The sequence below is a fragment of the Corvus hawaiiensis genome, chromosome 1, assembly GCF_020740725.1.
Source record: "Corvus hawaiiensis isolate bCorHaw1 chromosome 1, bCorHaw1.pri.cur, whole genome shotgun sequence".
Lineage (NCBI taxonomy): Eukaryota > Metazoa > Chordata > Aves > Passeriformes > Corvidae > Corvus > Corvus hawaiiensis.
In genome coordinates this window covers 6,827,679-6,850,247 of record NC_063213.1, presented here as the reverse complement: position 1 = coordinate 6,850,247, position 22,569 = coordinate 6,827,679, and the positions used below count along the sequence as shown (strand labels likewise).

The following is a 22,569-nucleotide window of genomic DNA, read 5'->3' as shown; positions in this document are numbered from 1 at the left end:
TCTATTCCTAGAGATGAAGATGATGAGGACCATGAGGACCCTTTTGCTCCCAGGGAAGGGGGAGGGCCTCCATTCCTAGAGATGAAGATGATGAGGACCATGAGGACCCTTTTGCTCCCAGGGAAGGGGGAGGGCCTCCATTCCTAGAGATGAAAATGTTCTCAGACACGGGTGAAGAGAACTTTTGTTTCTGAACAGCTCAACCTTAAAATGGTACCCCAGTAGCTCAAGACTGGACCCTCGAAAGCAGTTGTGGGGAAAGCTGTAAGTTGGGGGAAGGGACTCTCACATACGAGCAGAGAACCAACCCGGGCGGCTGGCTCGCTGTGACATTGAAACCATGAGAGAACTTCTTGTGGAGATGTCTCCATAGCATGAGCAAGAGAGACTCCTCTCCCTAAGTGAACTGAACAAGGTTATTATAGAAGTGGTAAACTGACTGAAAATCTCAAGGGTTGTCTTTTTACATTGTCAGTGGGAGAAGGGAGAAAGGTGGGGGGAGGAGAAGTGTTCTGAAGGTTTGGTCTGATTTTTTTTTCCTTTCTTTTAGCTCTGTTCATAAACTTCTTTATATTCTCTTAAGCTTTGTGCCTGCTTTGCTTTCTCCTAATTCTTATCTCACAGAAGGTAAATAAGTAAGTAATGAGTATTTTGAACCAAACCATTACACTCTAATTGGTGTTTCTGCCCGGTGTCAAACCGGGGACCTGCTACACCCACCTTGGTGAGGAGAGAAATGCACAAATGCAATTTGGGAAGAATTTGAAATAAACTGAGAGTAATCAAAAGGGTAAATCAGACCACAAAGAAAGTAAGAGGCAGTATAACATATTTGACAAGCAGAAATATCACAGCTAATAAGGTGCAGCAAAGCACAGGAAGTTATGTTTGATTTTGAGTCATTTATAAGAAGCCCTTCAATTGCCTGTCACCATATTAGCATATTTAAATAGTTCTAATCTGGTTTCATCACTGTGATTAAAATTGCTGACAAGGGTGGATAATAATGATGAACAGAATCAAACAGCAAGGAGTGAGATTGTAAATGGGTTTATAGAGGCATTAGGACCAGCAGCACACCTAATACAAGAGCAAAACCAGAACCCAAGGGGAAAACTCAGTAGGCAAAATTACAAGTGACCATGTTTCAAAATTTTCTTTCCTTTTCCCATTTTAGTTCACTCTTTGAATTAGATCACAGATGACGTGGGTGTCAAAGGGGGTAGAAGATACATGCATCATTCAAAAGGCACAGCTTAGGAGGCATTAGTTCTCAAGTAGTTTGCTCAGAGGCAGAACTCTGATACATCCTGTACTGTCAGATCTGCTGATGGGCAGAATTTGTTGGCACATCACTGGTCCCATCAAAAATAACTGAAGAGGATGACAAATGCTCAGAAACATCACAAGCCTGAAAACTCACGGGACCTTTCTGAAATTATCTTTTGCTTTAAGCATTCTGATTTAAGTATTTATCTTAACTTGGAATCTAGGAGAGCATTTTATTTGATAACTGAGAAACATTGCAAGTAAGGCTTCAAGGAAAAGCATTGATGGCTCTTGAAGAAATTGAAAGACCTGGAATGTACCTCCTTTCTGCGTGCCCCAAAGCAATTCAAGCAAGGACTAATTTCAATCCTTGAGAAAAGCAGTAGTAGGAAAATAATTTCCACATTAAGAAACAATTGATGTGATTTTGAAGAACATTCACAGTGTTGAGGAAGTTCCTCTGTATTCCCCAATGCCTGCAAAAGTCTATTTTGAGCCACTGGGTTTCTGCAATCCCTCCTCACCGGAGTTTGGAGATGGAGCAGCTGCTGTTGCTGCAATGCAGGAACAGCACTGTGGCTTTCCTGAAGGACTCCTTCCCTTCCCTTCAGGTACCACAGCCTTGGGCACTGCACACTCAGAGTGAGATGACAGCTGTCCCAGACTCTTCTCCACACACCCATCTCCATTTTTTAATCATTTAAGCACCCCAGAGCATTTCAGATCTCCACACACAAAGAGGATTTGCATCTTTAGGCCTCCAAAATAATGTTAAAAACCTGCTCTCTTCTAATATGCCAATACATGGACAGTGTGTTGTGGTATATATGGGAATTAAGCCCAAGTACTAAATTTCAGGCTACCATCCAGGAGATCATTCCTTCTCTCCTTTGTAGGGACTACAAGTCTCCAGAGGGCTGACAAAATCAGCATCTCTCTCTTTGTTCCTACCAAGAGGGGTTATGGGGCAATCTCCCCATGCTTGGATGCTGCCTCAGGGTTCATTTCCTTACCCCCAGGGGCCATCATTAGGAGTTGGGAGCATATGGACCCCACCTAGCATCTGCCTCTGTCCTCCCCTATAGGATGTGGCCCTGGCTGTTTTTGTAGAAGTAGCTAAACTGCAGGAAAGCCTGTAAAAGCTCAGCAGGAGGGTAAAACAAGCAGAGAGAAACCAACTGGTGTGTAATCAGAGACAGAAGAAGTACATACAAAATAGATCTCTCTCATTCCTACAGATCCATCTCCATTTGTATCTTTTACACCTAAGCTTTTTCCATCGAAAATGACAGAAGGCAATATGTCACTGAGAACAGAGATGACAATTGCAAATGGTAGGTGTTTTCACTAGAAATTGCCAACACAAATTTTGATGTCTTTCTCCCATGGAGGCCTGCAGGGAAAAAAAACGATGCCTTGGAGGTTTTTTGAAAAGCTGGAATATTGCAATAAAATATAATGCAGTACAAGGCTATATAAAATTTATGGGGCACCTTTTATGAGAACATCCCAAGGGGTTTCATATAATAGCTATAAAGCAGTAAAACATATCAGGGCACAGATTTAATTTTTAAAATGGCAGCATATATATTAATGATTTACCATCGTTACTCCTTGTTGGAGGTCTAAGAACACCAATAAAATGGTTCTATCAAAAGTTAATTTAGGTGAGAGGTTTTTAATGTCTGAATATGGTTCACATTTTAGTAAGTTCAATTGATTGATAAAAACAACACCAAAACAAAAACAAATATGCTGTGTTTCATTCAGGAGGGGTTTCTGAATTATTAGTCACTGGAATTTTGTCCCTATTCCCTAAGGTTGCCCAGGTCCACACCTCCCAAACTTGCAAAAGGACAACTGAGAGGAAATTAGCTCAGCAGACTATTCTGAGACATTCACCCTTGTACTGTCCCACCTGTCAAAATGCTTCTACCAAGGACAGGATGTAAAGAAGAAGGACGATCCTGGCAAGAAACAGCAAGTAAGGAAAGGAAAGGAATCTACACTGTCAACAGCATTAGAAATGTCTTGGCTTCCTTTCATACCTCTCCTCTGGCATTCCTATAACCGCATTCCATGTCTCATCACCTCCTGGACCACCTTACACATTAAAAGTTGACAAAAGCTGTTCAGTCCAGAGCTTTCCCTGAACTCCCATGGGTTAACAACTATGGACTCTGATTTCTGCTCAATCTAAGTTTAATTTCTTTCTAACGAGAACTGGAACCAGATTGAACTGCAGCTCTGCAAATGAGTTGTTTGAAGAAAGATAAGCCAAGCACGGTGTAACATGCAATTAATATGCTGAATAAGTTATGAACTGACCACAGGGAATAAAAAGTAAAAGAATGGTGTCTGTTTTTCAGCTCTTTGATAATGGAAAAGAGGTCAAAGCTGGAAAAAAAAAAATCAGAATTATAGACCAAAGTGGGAAAATCAAGTCAGATGGGGCAGTAACAATTAATGCATTAGAGGTTGTGAAAGCTCAGAAGCTGTATTTATCTGCTGCTCTACACTTAAGTTTAACACTAAAGTGACCACCAGCCCACATATTTCAAAGAACATCAGGGGAATCTATATACATGCAGGGTCTTTAAATATCAAAAAGCAGCCTAGGCAGTCTGCTGGACTCATTCTGTGTGAAGTCTGTGTGTGGGAGGTTGGGTTGAAGAAGTCAGAGGTCTTGTTTTGTTCTAAACACCAAGGTCCTTCATCCCACACTGGAAATGAGCTGAAGGACCAGCAAAAGAGAGTGTTTGAGAAACACAACCTATATCCTTCAGGCAGCTGTTTAGGGACAAGGAAAGTCTTTTGCCATGAACAAAGACAACATTAACGTGACGTGCATCTTCTGGTATTGAAGACCAACCCAAAACACAAACCCACACCCTTGAATTTGACCTGCTCTTTGATAGTGTATCAGAGAAGACTGGGCTACAAAGACACCTTCAGCAGAACATCTGTTGAAACTGCTGCAGGTTTGGCTGGAGGATATGAGTGACAGCATTCCCACCTGGACACCTCCAGTGCACAGGCTGTGGGTGAGCATAAACATAGCACAACAGCCAGGCACACTGGTGTGGAGAAGACCTCTTATAGCCCTAACTCCTGGTACATGGGAGGCAGAACCATGAGCAGAATGGGTTTTTATCCTCAGGAGAGTAATTCACAGTGATCTTCTGACCCTGCTCCTGCACTTCTGACCACCTCTGCACTGTCTTCAGAAAGAGGACATAGAGACACACACATATCCTTTGTCTGCAGCATCCACAGAGTGAAAACACATTTGTCCTCTTGTCTGTAAACCACTGTAACAGTGAAATGAGCATCTGGATTCCTCACCTTTCCCTCCAAACCCCCCGTAAGAAAGCACTGGATGAAGCCTGCACTTGTGCAAAGGCAGATCAGGGATAGTTCTACAGTAAAGTAGACAAACAATCCAGACAGGCATCCCCTGAACCATCTTAGTATCAGTCCTTGTCTCCGGATGAAGCTGAAGAACCTCACATCCTTCATACAAGTCAAAAAAAATCTTCTGATCCCCAAAACTTTCTGGATATTTGCTAACAGGGAGGCAAGTTCAATCCCCAAGGACACTGAAGTCCCTGTATGGAGGGATTGGGATCCCCACAAGGGCTGAGTGCTCTGTATTGACAAAGGGCATACATTGGTCAAGCCAGCAGAAGCAAACCTAGCCCATAATAGGGCTTGTCAGGCAGGATATCACCCAGCAGGCTTAATAGCTCTGACTGATCTAAAAAGCTGTAAACTAACAAAATCTGTATGTTTTACAAAATTGGGTAAGTAATCAAAGCCCTGCAGTATGAAATGATAAGCCCAAAGATACAGCATAGGAGAAAGCTCCTTATTGCTTAATCCTCAGCTCTCAAGCAAGCCAAGCATAAAATCCTTTAATCAAATCTAATAACCTGGGATAATCTTCAAAATAATGACTGCAAGGAATAACACATTCCTGCGTTCATTAATGCCTGAGATTTTCAAAAAAATGGATTTTCATTAGCAGCAGTGCTAAAGGTATTCTCACATGTTGCATTATGCATAACTTCCCACAAGTTAAAAAAAAAAAAGAGTATTTAAAAACTTCATTGATTACGCATTCTGACAGTATTAAAACCAGATCCCTCAACACAGTACAGCTATTTCCTATGTACAGGAACAAATGACATGAAAGTGTAACCATATCAAACACTGAAACATGATGCTCTCTGTCCTGAAAAAATTGTCCTAGATATCAGAATTATTCATGGCTCATGAGAACAGATTTATTAAGAAGAAAAGTCTTACACTTGTCCTTGATTCCTTAGAGGCTTTTTTAGCTGCCAAACAGTCTTAGAGGGCTTTGGGTTCATATGTATCAATCAACCCACAGCATCATTTATTTCTAGGAAATTCTATCTACAACTATTTTCTAAAACTCAGAGTACACAAGGCTGAAATATATTGTCTTATGGAAAGTTTTAATGCAATTAAACACAACAAACTCTGTCAATACAAACCATCTCGGAGTCTAACAAGAGTCATTTATGCCTCCTCTGCAACTGACGTATGACAAGTGATAGACAAGTCCTAACTCCTTGCCAATTTTTCTATTCAGCACTTATATTTTGCCTTTCTATGATGTTCTTTCAGATTTATTCCATTCTGAAGTGTGACAAACAATGAAAAAAAAAAAAAGATACCCAGAAGCTGGTAAAATTTATTCCTTTCATAATGTGAACAGATTTGCCTGTATTACAAACAAATGATTACAAAGATGTTTATTTTTCTGCTCACTCGTCAATTGTGAAGTGATAATGTAGTATTTACACATCATACAGAAATAAAGTTTTCAATCAAAGGTTTCTATATGAATTTCACTCTCAGTCTGTATAAAGTGAGAAATCAGCTGTGCCATGGGATATTATCCCTCTCTTTGGTGACTAGATGTCTGAAAGTAAAGATAGAGCAACAACAAGCGATTACTGCCAGCAGTATTCCTGTTCATCCCCATGTCATTCTGCTCACAAGCCAGTATGACATTAGTAGGGAGAAGGGTCACTGCCTCCCAACAGTAATGCAACTAAAACCTCATTCACTCACTACTGAATGCAGGTTTCGGTGGGTCGATGCCGCGGTCGTCCCTGCTGGGTCCCTCGTGGGCCGCTCAGGCAGCGCTCTCCCAGTGCCTACGCGTGCACACGATCTCTCCTTCGCAGGTGGTTGTCGAGGAATGGTTGGAGGATCAGAGACACGGGTCCCTGGAAGAGCTGTACATGCAAACACCTTTTTAGCTTGACATAAGCAGGCCTCTTGCTAACTGCAGAAATCAGCAGGCCTTTGCAAGCCTTTTGCTAAAGCTGCAAACAAAAGGAAATCATGAGAACAGAAATCATGAGAATAAAGAAGGAGAGCAAGGACACAGACATAGTGTTCTTGACAATCCTGTTATAGATAAAAAGCAGGACGTGCTGACAAGATGTACTGATCATGAGAAATGAGGAAGAACCCTGATTTCCCGAATCGCAACATGTAGCTTTTTACCCAGCGTCAATAGAGAAGTGACAAGTATGCATATTTGAGTATATAAAAGCAGAGCTTAGATTTCAATAAACTGAAGCTTGCATTATCAATCACACTGATTGTCTGCATGTCTTCCCTCACCAGAGTCAACGTCAGTGGTTGCGAACAGCCGCTCACACCCACAGTCTGTGCAGGAACTGGAGACAGAGAGGCGAGAGGGGTTCTCTGCATGCAATTCCAAGGCGTTTAATGGCAACACACCCAAAGGGTGGCAGGGGAAAGAAGAACCTAAAACCGAAAGCTTACGCCAGTTTTATCCCGAAAACTCCCAAAGGAGGGCATCCAAAACCAATAGTCTGAGGGCTCGGGGGCAGAGGCAAGGTTGAATGGCACAACAGGGGCCAATGGGAAAAGGGATGGGAGTGGGGAGAGGGCCAGTGACCGGGAGAATCTAGACAAAGGGAGAACTTTCTAGCACAGTGTTGTAGGGAGGGATCACTTTTAGGGTAACTTGGGGGGTGTAAAATGGACTTAGCCACCGCAACAACTCACAGCACAGAAAATAAGGCTGGAAGATATCCAAGAGGACATTACCTGGTCCACCCATCTCCCTGCCCAAGGCATTCCTGATGAACATTTGTCAACTAAGTCAGCCCCAATGACAGAGTTTCCACAGCCCAACTTGAAACTTCCTTGCTGAAGGTCAAATCTTGTCCTTTTTCCATTTTCAAAATGCACTTAGAGAAGATACTCTCCTTTTTTCTTTAACAAGAGAAAATAGGAGGGAAAATAAGTAAAAAGTAATATGAAAATTAAATAAGGAAGATAGCATGTTCTTATCAGCATTCTTTTTTCATCTTGAACAAGCCCAATTCTTTCAATATTTCTTTTTAGGTCATGTTTCAAACTGTTCTCAGCTAGAGAATAGATCATCTCTGTCTTGAAGGACAGCACTAAAAATGGCACAATTCTCTCTCTAAGGCCATCCTTTTGCTGCACAGGAATAATTACCTCACATGGCAGCCTGTGCTGCTGTTCACACATTCCCTGTGACACTAACTACTTTGAAAAGCTTGCAATCATTCATCTCTGTCTAGTTTGCAGTTCTCTGTAGCCTCTTCACCCATCTCAGAATGTCCAGAGAGTTTTCGTCTCATCCTATACTCACATACTTTATTATTCCTACATAAGTGTAATCCTTCCCTATTAAATAATATTCTCATTTTTCTGGTCATACTTCCATTCTGTCAGGATCATTTTTAATTATGGTCTGTATCGTTCTGATGGGGATTCTCATCTCAGGATCCTCTGCATTGTACAGGTCACTAACAACAGCAGCCAAACCCTGAGGAAACTTTGAAGGACTTCACTGACAATATCCTTCATTTCAAGGTGAAATGCTCATGTGTTATATTGTTCTGAGAGAACTAATCAGTCTACAGTCATTTCCTCTAGACCACACTTCCCTAGTACCCATCCACATTCTACACCCACTGAGTACCTCACTCATCTCCAAGTACTCTCATGGGAAAAAGGATAATAAGGGCTTTTTATCAGCTAAGGGCTGCTAAAATTCCTTTGACAGAAAAACTTTACATGATCAATTTGAGAACTCCCTCTGCTGTTTCGCTCTCCTGCTCTGGCTGTCATTTCACTCTGTTGTGCACAGGCATTAATAGTGCTGTCTACCTGATGGCAAGTGAAGATCAGCACAGAATAAAGCATTCATCATTTTAGGCTTCTCCAAATCTTCTGTCTATTAAGTGTCAACATTTGGACTTCTCCTAAGTAATGTGCCTTGCTATTTCATCTCACTTTATGTCTTAACCTTTTTGATTAGGTTACTGAGAGCTCTTGCAATGCCTTTATTCTCCTCCTTAGTAACCTCACCTAGTTTCTTGTCTCTGTACCCTTTCCTCCTGTGTTTGAAGTCAATGAAAGGCTCATAATTTAACCAAGTTGATCTCTTACTGACGTCTTATCTCTCCTCCTCAAGGAGAGAGCCTTATTAATATTCTTCTTTAAGAAATTGCCAGCTTTCTTAAATTCCCTGTTCCATCACGCTTGCCTCCCAGGCAACACCTACCAATTTTGTGGGTATTGAAGCCTTCCTACTTGAAATCCATTGTTACTGTTTTGCTACTTATGTTCCTTCAAGTCCTGTGAATCATAAATGTATAATTTCATGATCATTCTCAGGTAACATGATCTTTGTCTAAATATTGTCAGTTTCTTCCTATCGGTCAGTATTTAATCAAAGTTCACCCTATTCTACTTACCTTAATTATCTTTACCAAAGTCCATCAGAAACACATTCAAAGCACTTGCTGAACAGGCTCCCTCTGAAATACATTTTATTTGCAACAGATATGCGGGTAACTGAGAACCTGCATTAAGATTTAAAGCTCCTTCTGCTTGTTCATCATCCTTCTTGCATTACAGCGAGAGCTCTCCACTCCTATGACTTTATGAAGAACAACCCAGCCTGATTTTTATGTCCACCTAAGTCACCATTTTTTATGCTACTTCTGGGAGTGATTAATTCTAAGTCAAAGATCCTCGCTGGTCTCCATTTTCACTCATCGCCTTGTCAAACATCATTCTTAGGTGAGGAAAACAAAGACCTCCAAGTGTGTAGCCACGCTTCCAAGATGTGTGTTGACACTCCCTGTACACTGATCCCAGACTGAACAGGCTGAAAATAGCACCAGCTGTGCTCTTGTTTCTCTCATCCTTGCCTCTCCCCAGCAACCTTATGACCACTTTGAGCTGCAGTACTGAAATGTTCACTGAAGAAGATAAGACCCCACAAGACAGGAAAACTGAACAGGTCAGTGAAATAGAAAGCTGTGTGTACATGGCTGACCATAGCAGATCAATTGACTTCAACAGTTCAGTCAAAGGAGTTTAGCTGCTGGAAAGAGATGGGATAATCCAGCAATTGTACCATGAAAAGGCAGAAGACAGGAAAATGGAAGAGGGGAAAAGACATTCACAGAGAGAGTCATGCTCAGAGAATCACTGGCTTTGGAGATTTTCAAACTGGACAGAACAAGGCCCAGGTCCCTGAAGACTCAAAGTCTGTTCTACTGAAGTCTGGGGCTGTGATCCTGCTTTTTGCCCTCCTTTCATAATCCTGACTTTTACCTTTATGCAGTCAGTGTCATCAAGGTTTCTGCCAAACTCCACATGCCCCAGCACTGTAAGCATGAGGTTCAGCAGTGTCTCCCCACTCATCAGCTTCTCAATCACCTGTGTCAAGAAGCTCTTATCAGTGCTGTCATCAGAAACCTGTTGCATTGCCTGTGCCCTGGCCCTGCTGGGCCTTTCCAGCACGTATCAGGGTGGCTTAAGTCCACTCTGAGGTCCAGGGCTTGTGAACATGAGGGTTCTGCCTGTTGTTTGAAGAAAGTCTTATATGCTCTTTTTTTCCCTCACCCTAAATACTGTGTATTTTGTGAACATTAATACAAAAACTCAGCAAAGATGGAAATGCATTTACAAATCCACAGCAAGTCTAGAGCACTGTGCATTACTTATTAAAAAACTGCAACAAGGAAGAGACAAAATGAAGAGGAAAATTTAAGGACCACTTCCTCTGAAGATGGGGTCATAAAAGACTTTCTTATTAAAAACCAGACAGGTTATAACTATTAAAAAGCAAGTCTGTTAGCTCTAGGGATGGATTTCACACCACTGTAGTCAAGATAGATACAGATGTGCATATATCAAACAGTAAAATAAATAGCTACACAGAATCCTGGAGAAAGGCCAAGAAGATATATTGATAAGAATCTGTAAGCAAATTGGGAAGCAACTGCAACAGAGGTGAATTTTGCAAATGGTGGAAAGCAGGAAGCAATGGCAGTAACACAGCAATCAGCACAACTACAGGAAAATAAAGACTACAGAAAAAAAGTTCAGGCAACTGCACAGACAATGGACAAAAAGGCTGATGTGCAAAACTTATGTTCCAGTGCAAAACTTATGTTCCAGTGCACCTAAAAGTCAGTGAAATGTGTGTTTTAAATACAGTGTGGAATTTTTAATCATTGTTTTTGAGAGATCTTATTAATTAAATAGTATTCCAGTAAAACACACAACACATACAAGATGGACACAGAGGAGCAAGTGTAGCTAAATACAATGACTGAATTAAACACAGTGGGAACCATTAAATTTCTATTACCAGAGTATCCTATACAGAGCCCAGAATATAAATATGACCAAACAACATATGCCAGTAAAATCACAGGAGTTCAGAAAAGACATGGAGCATGTGGCATCTGCCATACAAAAGCAGGATATAACATTTAGAGAAGAACCCAATTAATGGATCTGATTTCTCCTTGGTTACCAGTAAAGCAAGAGAAAAGGTAATGTTACATCAGAATTACAGAATTCTTTTTCAAACCTCCTAGAGAACCTACTGAATCTTCCTCATATAGGAGTTTTTGAAGGCAGGCTAGAGAAGTGTCACATGTGGATAGCCTGGCTGTACCTACACAACACCATCAGATGGAGGAGGCCTTCTTGTACATTTCCCCTGCATTTTCTATTGCAGTAGGAACCATTTTCTTCACCTTGGAAGGATTCTGGGCCATTATCTTGGCTTGCACAATTTTTTGGTTTTGATCTGCAGCTGGTCAAAATTATGCAGAAGTGTCAAGTTTAGTGACATGAGAAGTTGAGCATTCTCCTTTCTTCAGGACAATACCATGGGATGCAGCAAAGGATCCAAAATGACACTTTTGTACCTTCTGTGCCATGACAGAGGAAGCTGGTAGAGCAGGATGCTAAATCTATGAGCAGAGCTGAAACCCTTACATCTATTTCCACCTCATGACTGTAAAGCAGAATTTAAATATTGCACAGGAATGTGTATAGAGATTTCACTGGACAGCAAGCCAGACACAGTTCATCTGAAAATGTGAAAGGGCATGCTGATGGCCTGGGGATATGAGCTGCAGCAAACACTAGGAATGACTGAAGCAAAGGATCTTAAGCCATAAAAGACCAGCTGTTAGTTTCAAGCAAGAGCCATATTACTCTAAAGTGCAAAAAAACCTTGCCCCATGACCTCATTTTCAAGTAATACTGCATGTGCCAAGACTCTTATATAAAATGGTTCAAAAGTCAGAAGGGAAATGTAAGGCCCCTGCAAAGCTCACAGAACTTGTGCTAGATTAGCAAACTGCCATGGATGCTACGGCACAAGAGGAGCCCAAGAAAGAAAACCCTTTCAGCATCAGCAGAAAACACCAACCTGTCGAAAGAAATCAAACTCTCCTTACAGAAGCAGCAGGGAGGGCTGGGAGCAGAACTGCTGCAGAATCACAGAGCAGGCTGTTTATTAGCCTCTTACAAACCCACAGGTTTGGGAGCTACTTGGAGATGTGTTCACAAAGTGAAATAGATGGTGCATTTGCTATATTGACCCAAGCAAGTATCTATGAATAACATTTTCAAGCTTCCCCTGGAGTTGCAGTTTCAAAGCAGAAACTAATCAATGAGCACTGGCTGTAAGACCCAAAAGAGAAAGTAACAGATACCACCAAAGAGGATTTTGCAAATATGGAAGTACTTAATCACAACTAAGGTTCAGCTTGGGTCCCATTAGTAATACCACAAACACTTTCAAGAGCAGCTAATGATCTGAAACAAGCAGTAAACCTGCATGCAAACATGATAAAGAGCTTTGCATTGAATCTGCAAGTCTGCAGATGAACTAGAAACAGATCACTGAAGAAGAAACATTGCAAATAGAAGAGAATCAGTCTGTGTGCATGTTTCTACTATCAAAATTCTAACACTTTTGTCTGGGATGCGTTTCAGGGCTGAACAAACCAACTTCTACACTGGTGGAAAGAAAAATGTCAGAATGAATACCAGAATCAGAAAATCCCAATAAAATAGTTCTCATTTGGCCACAGATAAACGGAGGCATTAAAGAAACACTAAAGTACCAAAAGAACAGGGATGCTGAACACAAATATTATTTATTTTCAAATAAATGAAGGTAATTGATTTCACAGTTTAAAATAGCAAGAATTGGGTGAAATGGACACTCCTAAACTGAGCTATTATATTCCAGAAAAAGCAATTTCAATCACGGTCACTAAGGAGAGATGAAGACAAGACTTTTAAAGGAATCAAGCTCTTGAGAGAAGCCTTTTGACAGAGGAAGTGAGAGGTGGAGGCACCTGATAATCCCTGTATTGACAGCTCAGCAGAGTGTTGCCCCAGAGGGCTGCAAAACAGTGGATTGTGCCCCCTCCTAAGACACTGAGACACATTATTGCTTCCTGAAAGCAAACTAAAGGGCTCTACCAGTTATTGGATTAATCCAATAATGATAGTTTACTTAGAAAATACACAAAGGGATCAAAAGCCAGACCAGTAAAGAGAGATTTCTGGGAACTGAAGCCTCCTTTTGCTGTGATTTCTGTATCATGTATTGTGTTCTCTGCAAGATTTCATGTTCAAGTAAAGCAAACCCACACAGAGTCTGGCTAGAAGATGGTATTTGTGAACAAGTATTTTATGTCCCACATGGGTAGATTCAGACTAGATATAAGGAAGAAGTTTTTTGAATTTGATTTCTTACAATAATTTTCAGTGAAACACTGGAACAGGCTGTCCAGAGATGTGGTGTATAATCCCTGGAAACATTTGAGGCCAGGTTGCATGGGGTTCTGAGCAATCTAATGTAGTTCAAGATGTCCCTGATTATTGCAGAGAGGACCTTTGAATGTACCTTCCAAACCAAACCATTCTATGATTCTATAATCCTTACAAAATGTCCTTCCTTAAAACAAAATTTTCTTTGATGGTCAAAAGGTACAGCAAAGAAGCATTTGTTTTCTGTCACTGAGTATCACACAAGAACCCTGCTTGCTAAACAGAATTCAAAAATCATGAAAAAGGGTTATTAAACAGCTATTTTATAGCCAGCTTCTGTTCTGGCTGCACACTGCTCCTGAAGTCCAATTCCCTCTCCTTAGCACTCTGTAACAAGAGCAAGTTAAGTTTACATCATTCCTTATTACCACTGTAATCACAGTCTTGAGACAAGATTCATATTAGCCATTTTCTGCTCTTGTTGCATCATTTGTCAAGAAAATGAGGAATAAGAATTTCAGCACCTAATATGCTCTGTGAGTTATAGGACTGTGCCAGGATTATACTCAGCTTTCCTGATAGTTGGTAGCTCTCTGTCCTAACTGCCTCTGCATGCATCTGCGTGAGAGCTGACTTATAACCAGCCATCACTTCACTTTTCCAGGGAGAGCCTTCACTTCTGGATCTGGCCATGCTGTGACCTCTAGTAAGCAACCAAAATCTATTAATTGAACAATAGCCCAGCCGTAAGTCTGGTATCACCTCAATCCATTTTGGGGAGCTTGCTTCCAGCTCCCAGGGGTGAGCCTTAGCATGCACATGGTCCATTTGCAATGGTACAAGGAGACAGGGATGTCAGGGCAGAAGGTTTTATATGTGTGTGTCCTTTTGCTCCTGTATGTGAATTGAGTGGGTATGGATATAAACATATACCAGTGCGCCACACCCCTGCACTGAGGCCAAAGCCGAGGGCAGTGAAGCCCTGCTTGTGGTAGAAGAACATCAAATTAGAGACTACACAAGCCTGTACCAAAGTATCCAAGAACAGGAAGGATGCATGCAAGGGTGATGACAAACATCATATGCATCTTCAAGAATGGCAAGAGGGAGCTGGAGCAGGGCCTTAACAGACTGGAGAAATGAGCTGGCAGAAATTTCCCAGAGTTCAGGAAATGCCCTGCACATGAGGAGGAATCATCTGCACACTGGCACAGGCTGGAGGCCAAGCAGCTGGAGAGCAGCTCCATGGATAAGCATCCATGGTTGCTGGTGGGCAAATTGAGGACAAGTGAGCAGTGTACCACTGCAGCAAATAAAAACAACGAAATACTGGGCAAAAGCATAGACAACTAGTCGAAAGAAGTGATTTTTCATCATGGACTTGCAAGACAGCGTATGGAATACTGCATATCATTTGGGGCTCCTGTATACAAGAGGGACACAGACATACAAAAGAGAGTACAGCAGATGTTCCAGAGCCTGGAGCACACAAAGTACCATGAGAAGCTGAAAAAGCTGTTTTGGTTCTGCCTGGAAAAGAAAGAGGGTCCAAGGGAGGATCTTATTACTGTCTTTAACTATTTAGTGGGGTGGTATAGACAGAAGACACACAAATTGTCCAGAGCGGTGAAGCGCAACAAGGGGTAAGAGACGATAGTTACCACAAGAAAAAATCCCTTTAAATAAAAGTAAAAGCTTAACATCCTGAGGGTAGTCAAGCCTGAAATCAGGGTCCTCAAAAATATTTACAACCCAATTGGAAAAGGCCCTGAGCAATATCACCTGACACTGAAGTCAAGTCCCAAGGAGGGACTTGGACCAGAGAGAGTCCTCTTCCAACCTAACTCATTCTATCCCTTTGTGAAATGAGAGCAAGTTCAACATCATCCCTTTTCTTCACTGCCTTTTTCTCCAGCCTTACAAGGTTATTTGTGTTGTTGTCTCAAACACTCTCAAATGCACCCTCCTCAGGGAGCCTTCTTCCACGTCTCTAAATCTTTTGAAGTATTCTAATCCTTCCAATAATTACAGTCTACCTTTGTATTATGTATGGAAAGTGGCACGTTGTTGAATATGAAAAGCAAAGTCACTCACAATGTACATTCTAACAATAGGGTACTTAGAGTGGAATTAATGACTGATGAAACCACAACGAATTGAGAAAAGGGTAATGAGCTCCCTGTGGCCTCCACTGTGCTGCCCACGTTCCATTATCTGCTAAAATCTCTCTTCAAAAATCTATATTCCAACAATATGTGAACTGAAACTAATGAAAACATCATCTTAATTAACACAATATGATAAAACGGTTGGAAAGCACCTCTGAATAGCAACGAACAGCAGCCCTAGATGAAAACAGACATATGCAGACGTAGATGTTGAAGAGAATTCTTTTCTGTAATTAATTTCTTGCACGGAAGTTGATTCCAGGAAAGTATTTACACCTCTTCCTTGCAGATATATTTTAATACTTCAAATTAGATGTTCCAAAATATTCACAGCAAAACATTTGCATCAAAAAAGATAACGGGCAGATGAAGTTTTCAGGTTTCACCATAAACTTGCAACCCAGATTCCAATAGAAACTGTACAAAGCTTTTGAATGCATTTGTACAATTTTATGGCTTTCAGTCAAATTCTCAAGTTCCTGCAGGCCTTCCAACAGCTGCCTCCCACGCAGACAATACCAGAGGAGAATGAAAAACAGGAAAGCCTCTCTCCTGCTCCAAGACACTTCTTGCATACTAACTTGATTTAGAAATGGTATCATAGGGAATTTTTAAAATGAGCCATTGCCATCCTGTTTCACAGTTACAATTTTAAAACAGCAGGATGTCTCTAGAGCTCTGCTGGACTGAACAGTTGGGTTTTAGCCATTGTCAAGGTCCTCAGGGGACAGATATTTACAGAAGAGGAGAGAAGGTTAAATGTTATCAGTATCTTGGAGTTCTTGGAGTCCTTGCTGAGGAAAAAAAGTACTTTTTTTCCCCTCCCTATTTTGCTGCTGTATGTTGGACAAATTTAGATTATTGCCCAGTTCCTAAGGCAGAAATTCTATTCGTGCACAAGTTAGTCTATCTCTGGACACATACATAAGGACTTTTTAACAGAATTTCTTTTTCTCCAAGTGACAGATTTTGGAAAAACTTTCTGTATTGGGTGGAAGCTGACAGGAGGAGATAGGTTGTGTTTGTGTCACCACTGCACTTCTGACTTCAGGTTTCAAAGTGGCTCAGAGCACAGGCAGGACCAGCAACAATTTGCTGAAACCTGTCCCTACAAAAGCATCCTCACATTGCTCCTTCAGCAGTGGAACCACTGTCCCAGGTCACACTCCTGACAGGGACACACAGATTCCCACGAGGCAGCTGCTTCCTCTCCCTCACACCTTTCCTGAGCTGTGTTGGGAAAGACAGAGAAGGCGTCAGGGGTGAACTGTGCAAAATCAGTCTGGCAGAGTGTTTGCCACCCTGACCATTCCCTTTAAAGCCTGCCACAGTCACCTCTGTCCAGGATCTCCTCCTGAGGGTGAAGTCAGATTTAAGGGCACCACCACAAATTGCAAAGCACACAGCACTGTAGTCCTTGTTGCTATGCAAGGCCAGTCTTGGTACTCCTTCCATTCCTGGAGAGCTCTGAGTTGTGTTTGCACACCTTCACTGGGCAGCCACTGTGAGGGGGATTAGGAGGTGCAGCAAAATAAAACAGCACAAATCACAAGGAAAAGGGATAAGATATCTCATCGGCCTCCCTCATATTCCCCCCACATTTACAATAAATTCCAGGCTTGTTTAGCCTTCACTGGGCTGCAGTAATCACAAGAGGCCAAAACTTGCTTCAAATTACTCCAGTGCCAGTCGCTGCCTGTGAAACAGAGAAGTGCTCTGCAGGGTCAAAATAGCCAGAATGCCCTTTTGCAGCAGCTTTTCTCATATCCCACGGTACCTAAATGTGGATTTGCACATCTCAGGGGCAGCCTGGCCAGTGCGGGCTCAGCCACCCACCCAGCTTGCTCCATCAGCACAGGTAAATCACAGAATGAAAAAATACAGAATCATTAAGGTTGGAAAGACTTCTAAGATGATTGGGTCCAAAATTAACCCAACACCACCGTGTTCACCACAGGTTCATGATGGGTCCATGCAGGGGTGGGATTATATATATTACACCAGTCCACATATTGCACCAGGTAATATATCCCAGGTATATCTCAGGTCAAAGGCAGGATATATTCACACTAGTAATGGTCCATTTCTTTCAGATGAGGATCAAGAGCAAAACAAGCTTATAACCCATCTACAAAAGACTAAACATATCTGTATTCTGCCTCCTTTTGCAAAGGTTAGAGCCCTGCTTCATCCAGCTCCCTGGAATGAACACTTTTAGGATCCAACTCACCTGACCTATTGACCAAAAGGAGCACAGATTGTCTGGGTTTGGCTGCAAATAACTTCATTACAGACATCCAGATATATATACCTTAATAACTGCACAGTAAACTGAACCTGGGAAGGATGATACCAACCGTGTGTTAAGTTGTTCTGACACCAAACAGATAAAGCAGACCCTCCTCTGGGGCTGTCTGAAGCAGCTCTGCTGAGTTCTGTGGAGCTGCACTGCAGAGCATCCCTACTTCCACAAATTAAAGACCAGGCTCTTTGACATGGTCTCATTACGAAGAGCATTTCTGGAGTCCATTTTGAGTGCAATGAATACAACAAAGATCTCAGTTAATATGAAAGGTTATAATCCCTTTATTTTTTTGCTGTTCTTTGTTTCCCCTCAACAAAACACTTGCAGATCTATAGTGAACAAGATAAAGTGCAATAGGAGTTCTAGGTTTTCTAAAAAAAAAAAGAGAGAAATATTTGTCATATACTACAGCCACTGTTATATGCACCAGCACATGAAATATGGTCCAAATTCCATCTTCAAAGCTATCACAAGAAATATTGTTTGTACTGAGGGTTCGTAAAATGCTCCAGCAAGTTATTACATTTATAGTCTGCTTTTTTTTTCTTTCCTTAAGATTTATCTTCAATTTTTACTTGAAAATCTGGGGCCAGAAAAATCACATTTGAGCTTAAAAAAAATAATCTCTTTCCCTCATTTCCTCTCAATTTGATAAGTTAGTCTTAGTACTCAACTTAGAGATACTTTCTCCTGAAATGCATAGTTACTATACAGCCACAAAATCTTAAAACAAAGAACTGATATTTTATGAGTCATTATCGTAAAATGGCGTTTAGAGTAGACTTTAGTATTCCTATTTCCCAGCTGTATTGCAGCAATCTAGCTGCCTTCATGAAACATCAGCAAATCCCTTATCACCCTTAGTACTTGTTGGTCTTTTCTTTCTGGTTTCAGATTAATGTGCTAACAACAGAGAAAAATAATGAGAAAACACATTTACTTATTGCCCAGAGAGAGGAAAAACTTTATAGCTCCCTGAGCTCTGAGATCCTTTCCTTGGGGTGTGTTGGGCTGGAGTGCTTTGAAAAAAGGAAAGACTAAAAAAATGTTTTAACTCTTCAGCCTGATAATACCAGAATAAGGAACACACAATGAAATAACAAGGAATAATGACTAGTTGTCTCCTGACTTCCTCTGTATCTGAGACTGCTCCTTCATTGGCTTTTAGGACATGGTTGGGTACAACAAAGAGTGGAAATCAAATCCTTTTGGGATATTTTTCTATCTCTAAACATGTATTGCTTACTTAAAAAGTTAATTTCTGTGAAATTTTCCGATAAACAGGCAAGAGGAAAGGATGAAAAGAAAAATGTTATCGTTTACTTTCAAGTATCAGTGAAGCGTGAGAGGCAAAGCATTAAATTATTAAGCCCTAAAGAATAAATATACATGTCTCTGTAATTCAGGTTAACAACAACTGGCATGGCTGTAGAGCTGCAAAATCTAAAAATAGAAATATCCCATGATAATATACAACTGCCTGTTCATGAGACCATGGAGACACCATGACTGGAGATCAGTCCACTACATTTCTGTCATCATTCTCAGAGTGCAGAGGTCAAGCAAGGGTTCACAAAGGATAAGGAAAAAATGATTCAAGGTCTGTAAAATCAACTTTCCACCAAGAGTTTTAAAAACGTTCAGTTTGGCTTAAATGATAAATTAGTCTATAAATACCTACTTTAAGAAAGAGATTTTTCTGACTTAACAGGATCTTTAGGTTAGCAGACAAAGGCATAACAAGGTCCAATGTCAAAGTGAAACCAATTCCAGCAGGAAATAAAAGCATATTTTTAGGAGAGAATAGCAAATCACTATAGGATGCTTAAAAATTACTAAAAGGCTTTGGCCACCCCTTCCAATTAAAAAATCTTTCTAAAATGCAATGTCTGGGAAAAATAACATTAATTCAGGGAGACTTAATGCAACACAGGTTTGCCCAAATCCCAGTATACATTTACAGGGACTCTTTCTCTGTGTTCCTGGAGAGGAAAATAATGCTGTGTTCAGAAGGCACCTCAGAAACTGGTTTCCAAGTGGTTCCTCACAGCAGCCACCACATCTTTGCTTTCATCTCTTGGCATTTCTACAAGGCAGACAGGCATTAGCCATCAGCTGGGGTTTCAACACAGGAAGGTACTGCCTGCTTCAAAGTCCATTTAAGTCCAGTACACAGGAATGGGACAAATTTAACTTTGCACCATCACCTGGGTTCTTCATCAGAGAGTGTAAAACTGAGGAGCCAAACCTTCCTGTTTCCAGTCAGCATTCTTAGACAGGCAGACATGAGTATTTTATTTCCCACCTACACACAAGAGCAACCCACTCCTTCCCACTCTCTGCCAGCACCCAAACTCTGCCAAACCCCTTTTGTGATCTCCCCATTCAGAACAAGCCCCTAAATCAAAGTGGGAAGGCTTCTCTGTGCTGTCCAGCAACTATGAAAGCCAGGTGTGAACTCTACACACATAAGCAGAATCTCTTTCAAACCAAGCGTACAAGTGCTCTCTAGCTGCCTGAAAATCTGGATTTCTCTCCAATAATTTCCAAAATTACATTCTTGCTTTTTACATCATTTATAAACAAATGTTCCATGTTTTCTATAGGAATTACAAAATAAGTCTCTGTCAAAATGGTAGGTATATTTTAATTTTGCTACAAAGTTTTATTTCCCATTGTTTGCTTAGAATGAAACTGTCTTAACATGTTATATGTAAAACAAGAATAAGCCTTGTTCTCTGCACCTTTTGACACACCAAGGTGGTTTCCAATGCATGCCTAGCAGAAAGTATCTCTTTCAAGACAAGCAGAGACGAATCCTCCGTCCACTCTCATAACTAAGAAACAGCCATCAATTTTCAAAATATTTGAACCATGAGTCCTGCTCCAAACATTTTTGTAAGGTTGATTTGAGACAAAAAGGGGTTAGCTAATCCCACTGCCTTTGTGCATCCTCTTAACATCAGAACCACTCAGCCAGATTCAGTGAAAATTTGAAGAGAGGAACTGAAGGCTTAGACGCATTTAGACCCTGAAAGTTTTGTGAAAAGAGGTTCCAATGCAGAGGAGAAAAATTAGCTCAGCACTACTTTAATTATGGAACCAGACATCAGAGAATCCCCCTGAGTACAGACTGTTACAAATGCTGTTAGAAATTCAGGAAAACTTTCAGTCAGAGCCTGCACTTAATTTGATGGAAGATAATCCAACCACCCAATATAAAGCCACAGAAAACCAAGATTTCAGTTTCCTCAGTCACAGAGCACACTGCTTGTATTTTTAGACCTGCTTGGATCTCACTTCTACAGCTCTTCTCAAGGCTCTCAGGCTCAGCACCGGTGAATTAACTCACACCAATTCATAAGCCAATTTTAGTAATATTTAGAGTATGCAGGCTAGAACACAAGAAGGGTATTCAACAGCAAGATCTTCAAGTTTCATGAATTATATTGAATTCATGAATTCATGAATATTATAATATTCAGAGAGAAGCAGCTAAGACTCATCCAGAGGCTGCTGTGGTCAACACCAGAGGCATCAACCTGTCATAAAAGGTTTGATTAAAGCCTGAGGGATTTTTATGAGACCCTTAGAAAATATATGAGATTTTAAGAAGGATAAGGATTTTAAGAAGGATTAGCGCACAAGATAATGATTCAAAAAGTGTGGAGTACTGCACAAAAGGTACAAGGATGCCAGAAGCAAGAGAAAGATAAAAAGAGAAAGTTGTGAGATGGGAGGAGATGTTGGCAGGCTCAGAACAATGTGCACTCTCAGAATGACAGGCAAATTATTAAAAAAAAACCTACTAAAACACATCAAACTGAGAAAAGGAGGGCAGAAAAGCTGGCAAAGACTGTGACCTGTCTAAGAAAGGGTGCAAAACCATCAGCAAATTCTGCTTCATCTAGCAAACATGGAAGCAGTTCTCTGGTAAAGGTGGAGCAAATAGTTTGAAGCTGCTTTGCCTAAGGCCATTCTCATCATCATATTTATGTATATCTTGTAGCACTATTTCTCAAGTCAAGTTTCATTTTTCATCTCCTCCAAGACATCAATTGCCTATTGATTTCTTCATTTCAGGATCCATTGGCCTCAATTTGAGCACAAAGGGGATTAAGATGGCCATCGATTCAACAACAGTGGATTAAAGTCAGTGTTGACACATTCACAGCTACTCAGTGAGCAGACAGGACCACCAAAACACCAAACTTGCACTGAGGGCAAATATACAGAGCTGCAGCATAAACTGACAGCCAGAGCAGACAGTCAAAAGTGCTAGTTCCAATGGAAAATAATTGTTTCTGTGGAATCAAAAGCAACAAATGGTACATTCCAGTTTTCTCAAAAAACTCAAAATTTGTCCTCTTTCACCAGCTACAAGTAATCCAATTTGAACTAAAAAAAGACAAATAATAGTAACTCATCTTCTCCTTATTATATATCTTGGTAGGTACTTAGCTTTTCAGTCAAAGTCTTCTTCCACTTCTTTAAACAAAGTCCCAGTGACAATTTTCTTCAGTCATTTACACAGCTTCATTAGTCAAGAGGTTGCTCTTCACCCTGGTATATTTGGAATCAATTCAGCAAAGCCAAGCCCTTAATTTATTAAGAGAAATAATTTTCAGTCCATGCATGCAGCTGAAATTGAGGCTTTCCCCACTGATTCTTAACAGATGTGCA

At 40.9% G+C, this 22,569-nt stretch overlaps 1 long non-coding RNA gene across 1 annotated transcript; it reads right to left on the bottom strand.

The window, feature by feature from the left end:
• Window positions 1-5,496: 5,496 nt before the first annotated feature.
• On the bottom strand, window positions 5,497-20,473 carry LOC125335880. The gene is made up of 3 exons (XR_007207585.1): window positions 7,387-20,473; window positions 6,373-6,539; window positions 5,497-6,220 (listed from the first exon to the last, which is right to left on the bottom strand). It is a non-coding gene; the product is annotated as an uncharacterized LOC125335880 (long non-coding RNA).
• Window positions 20,474-22,569: the final 2,096 nt, after the last annotated feature.